At 38.0% G+C, this 5025-nt stretch overlaps 2 non-coding genes across 2 annotated transcripts; both read left to right on the top strand.

The window, feature by feature from the left end:
- The first annotated feature begins 2825 nt into the window (after positions 1 to 2825).
- Positions 2826 to 3041, top strand: LOC115790367 (small nucleolar RNA U3). The gene has a single exon (XR_004020781.1). It is a non-coding gene; the product is annotated as a small nucleolar RNA U3 (small nucleolar RNA).
- Positions 3042 to 3745: 704 nt separating this feature from the next.
- LOC115790382 (small nucleolar RNA U3) lies at positions 3746 to 3964 on the top strand. Its single transcript, XR_004020783.1, has one exon. It is a non-coding gene; the product is annotated as a small nucleolar RNA U3 (small nucleolar RNA).
- Positions 3965 to 5025: the final 1061 nt, after the last annotated feature.

Genomic DNA, 5025 nt, shown 5'->3' with positions numbered 1-5025 from the left:
AAACGGCGTCTCATTCACAGTAGCATCCTTCTTACAAGGCTGCTACAGTCTATCATCCAATCATGAGTGTCCTAAAAAAGGTCTTCATACAACAGACAAAAGAACATTAGTGCTGAAGAAAGAAAGTCTTGGGTAAAAGAAAGCAAGCGTGGTGCTCATGTGCATACAGCTGGATTTTAAACAAAGACAGAACATAATGGAAAAAAAAAAAACTCTTCTTCACAGCCAGACAAAAATTGTATTGTTACTTAGGGTTCACCTCTGCTACCAAGCAAGGCCAAAACAACCAGTTAGTGGGTGAACTACACTATAACTAGTACAATAAATCCTTTTTTTTGTCTTTTTTTTTTTTCAGGAGAACAGTTTTATAGCTTTGTGTCACTTTTATAATTTTCTTCTGTTTTCTTCTTAATTCAGTTTTATTAAGCAAATTAATAACATTAGCCCTCTACTGCACACATTGTGAATGCACACGCTGAAATTTATTTGACATTATTTACTGATTCACTTTGAGCCATTTAATTGCCAAAACTATTTTTTTATATTTCAGACCCCCCCCCCCCACCCCCCCCCCCCCCCCACCCCCACCCACACACACACACACACACACACACACACACACACACACACACACAAAATATTTTTTCGTTGGGGCAATGTTGTGCAACAATGGTATAAAACTACAGAGAAAATTATTAACTCATAGATCATAAGGCAACTGTTACAGAGCAATAAAAACACCAGAAGTGTTTCCAAAAATGATGAAACAAAGAACTGAAAAACACTTGAAACATATAGACTCAGGTTTGTATGGCCCATTGTCATGCCATGTTGATACTCATGTTGTGAGACATTGCTGTCATTCTGTGTGTGAAACTTCACAAAACAGTTCTTGTATGCTGTAAAACACAGGTGCACTTTACATTTTATACACATTGCTTTTGGTGTTCCTGTGCACCCAGGAACTCTCCATCTTTCTTTGCGCACTGAGAATTCCAGTGGTAGGTGCTCATCTTGCAACCAGAGGGTTGCTGGTTCGAGTCTCCATCTGAGCACATGCTGTGAAGACACTTAACCCAAATTGCCTAAGTGTCAATGTGGTTGTGTGGTGTGGTTGGAGAAGCCGTAGGTGCAAATTGGCAGCCGTGCTTCCAATTTGCACCTACGGCAAATTGGAAGCACGGTGGTGGAAGGCTACTAATGTAGCCTTCCACACCAAGTGTGATTGAGGTGTGCATGAAATTGTAAAGCATCTTTGAATATCTTGAAAAGTGCTATATAAGTCTAATTCATTATTATTTGTTCTCACATATTGTTGGCCATTGTGATGAACTGTCCAAGCGGATAGATATCATGATTAGGAATGGGGCCACGGGCCCCTGCTACTTCCTCTTCTCCTCATACTTTTGAGATATCCCATCTCTGGTTTGCCCTCTCTTGCTTTTCTATTTTTGATTTGGACAGACTTTGCACAGAACTGCACACACTTTGTGCAGTTTGGGATTTGAATCCATACACGTGCATGTGGTCACTTTTTGTCATCCCATTCTCAGTGCAGCCCAGTCTGTAAAGCAGCCAGCATGTCACCACTGCCATGTTTATCAAAGTAAAGGCAGTGGTACCACTTTTTTTTCAGTGTTTGGGTTACGATACCTTACCCAAGGTGCCCTAAGCCCAAGCCTATAAGTCTCCCTCGAGAAGTACCCCTTACTGTACAACGTTGCCCTGAGGCAACAAAAAAACCCCTGAATTTCTGAAAATACAAAATTTTAAAAAATTCAAAAAACCTTACAAAATCCCTCTCTACAACTTCATAAACACTCCTGTATTTTTTAAATTTAGGATTTATGCCATTTTAAATGATTACTAGGGCAATTATTCTTACCGTCTTCTATGTCCCGCCTACAAATCATGCTTGATAGTGACTCCAACATGTTATTGGACTGAAATTTAATCCTTTTTAAAACATTCTGATTGGTTTGCATCATTTAAGCTCACATGTACTGGGTGTGGGGCTTAAAAAAGTTTCTGTTGCCACAGGGCAACGCTGTGCTGTAGAGGGTTAAACTTAGTTTCCAGAGTGAGCGTGCTAGTATCAGTATGGTTATTACTGCTTATTTTAGTTTGTAATAGTTTCAGAATTAGATGACACCCCCCAAAAAGAAAAATGTGGCTATTTTTTAGGCACACAATGTCCCCGTCATTGAGATATCCCAGTGCCAATAAACATTGGGACCAATGCTGCCTCACGCTGGTTGTGTTGACAAATTTAAGGCTAAAATTTGAGACATTTGTTGTAGATTTGTATTTTATTTTTGTAATTCTTACAAGTCCACAATAATTTCAGAGTATATTTTTTTCTTAACGGTTATTTTTTATTTCAGATACATAAAATGTGCTAGCATAGTTTTAGCTGATTAATTTTCACTACAGATTAGAAACAGCAGTAACACTTTTGGGTTAACTTGAAATAAATGAAAACACTTCTATGAAAGTTATTAAGTAAGTAAGAATGTTTACTATTCAAAAAGCTATGTTCTCTCAGTGCCAGTAAGAGGCTGTGTAGAAACCCTTGTATATATCTAAGACACTGTATCAAACATTAAAACACTAAAACGTTCTGTTTTAGTGCTGCCTTTCTCTCCCGTTTGTTTGCTGTCAGTGTAACAGCTGTGTTGTTAGAGGTATGCAGTGATTGGATGTGGTACACAGTGTTATTTACATAAAGACATGGCAACTGGAGGAACTAATTAATGGCGGAGAGGAACCGTGAGTGATGAAGACTTTACAGAAAACCACATGCAGGTTTCACATGAAGTCACACTAAGACTATACTTTCAGGGATCATTTCTATAGTTTCTAACTTGAGAAATGCGTTTCTAAAGTGTTTGGTCTCGCTAACCACGATGATGAGTCGTGATATTCCTTTCTGAGCGTGAAGCTGATGGAGAATAATGATTCACTTCATATGTTCTTTATCATTGATGACCGTTCTTTACTTCCACGTGGAGTATTGAGGAAGGGAATATGATCAGAGTGGTTACACAAGCATGTTAAATGTAAAACTGTATTTGCTACAACTGGCTGTTGTGCTTATGAATATCAAAGGTGCCACCTCTGAAACTAAGAGGATGGAAGAAAAGCTAGATATATATATAAAAAAAAAAAAAGGCACAAAACTGCAACAACAGTGTTCTGCAGGATTAGGAGGGATTTTTAATGTATCTTTTAGCTTGGCTGTTTTGAAGAATAGCATAGCTGTGGTGTCGCCGGCAGTGTGTGTTCCACAAAAAATGGCCATAACTCGAGAATTTGACCTAGGATGTTCATATTCACACCATAGATGCATCTACTAAAAGTCTTGGACAAGTTTAAATCTCGTTGACCTTGACCTCAAGCTAAAGGTCAGAAGTCAAGTGTTCTGAAACTAACTGACGAACTATTGGACAGCTGACATCTCCCGCTTTCTGCTTCCTGGTAACAAGGAAATGATGTACCTTCAGAGCTTCCTGACTGGCAGAGCTAACTCACGTTATGGATGGCTTCCTTTTTTTCTTTTTTTGTTTCCAGCGGCGGAAACGAGCATCCACAGTTCAATCCTGTGTGTTTCTACAGTGGTATTTACATAGATACAGATGACTGGACATGGCATGGCAACTTGAGGAGCTTATTGGTGACATAAAGAAACCCTGAGTGATGAAGACTTTACAGAAAACCACATGCAGTTTTCACATGAAGTCACACTAAGACTATACTTTCAGGGATCATTTCTATAGTTTCTGACTTGAGAAATGCTTTTTTTTTTTTAAAGTGTATGGTCTCATTAACCATGACGCTGAGTTGTGACGTTTCCTTCTGAGCATGACGCTGATGGGGAATTACGCTTTTCATATTTGTTCTATCACTGATGACTGTTCTTTGCTATCTTGTTGGGCATTGAGGAAGGGAATATGATCAGAGTGGTTATGAGAAATGTTTAAAAGAAAGAGTTTAGTTTTGAATAGGTACAGTCATCTCAGTGCACTCTTTCCTTTGTGTGAGTGTATTCAAATTATGAAAAGCTACTGAGGTCCACGTGTGTGTTTGAGTAGTCATATTAGTCATTTGTTTCCTCTGGAGCGTGAAGCTAATAGTGATGTACTTCACATGTTCTCTGTCCTTGATGACTGTTCTTTGTGATGCACCGAGGAAGGGAATGTGATCAGAGTGGGCGCACAAACTTTCTAAAGGTAAAAATTACATTTATTGTTTTGGATTGGAAATCTTGCTTTGGAGTGTCTAGGGTGCCACCTTCTGAAATTAAGAGAACAGCAGAAAAACATGATATGAAAAAGGCACAAAACTGTAACATTTCCCTACTTTCCTTCAGGATCAATAAAGTATCTAACTCTATCTATCAACACTGTTCTGCCAAAAATGAATGTGGCAGCATTAGGAAGGTGGTGGTGTTCTTTTAATGAACATTTCTATTGTTTAGTTCACTCATTAACTGGTTGTTTTGCTCATGTTTGGCAGCAAAGATGACCCTGAATTGGAATTACTGACCTGCAAATGACTTGTTTCCATTCTTTGGGCCACTATGAATGTACTTTCAGGGATTGTTTCTGGAGTGTATGGGCTTACTAATGATGATGCTATGTGATGACTCCTTCTGAGCATTAAGTGAATGGAGACCAATGACTCACTTCATGCATTCGCTGCTCTTTGCTTCCTTGTGGAGCATTGAAGAGGAGAACATGATCAATGGATGAAAATATGTGTTTCAAAATAACAAAATCAGTATTTCTGCTTTCTTGGTCTGGCAACCTCAAACAATAAGGTGCTGTATTGATGTATTCTATTTTTTGATGCTTATCTTTTTAATATATTTCATCTAGCATGACTTTGTTCAGTTTTTATTGTATTATTTTAATTTAATTTACTTTTTAAATTTTTTTGTATTTGATTTACTCTTATTGTAATTTTAGGCTTTTTATCGCCTGTGACTTTTTTTTATTTTAAATTAGCTATGATTGTATATATTTG

This window comes from Archocentrus centrarchus, chromosome 1, assembly GCF_007364275.1.
Source record: "Archocentrus centrarchus isolate MPI-CPG fArcCen1 chromosome 1, fArcCen1, whole genome shotgun sequence".
NCBI lineage: Eukaryota > Metazoa > Chordata > Actinopteri > Cichliformes > Cichlidae > Archocentrus > Archocentrus centrarchus.
The sequence above is the reverse complement of the archived record's forward strand: the minus strand, read 5'-3'. Positions and strand labels throughout refer to the sequence as shown.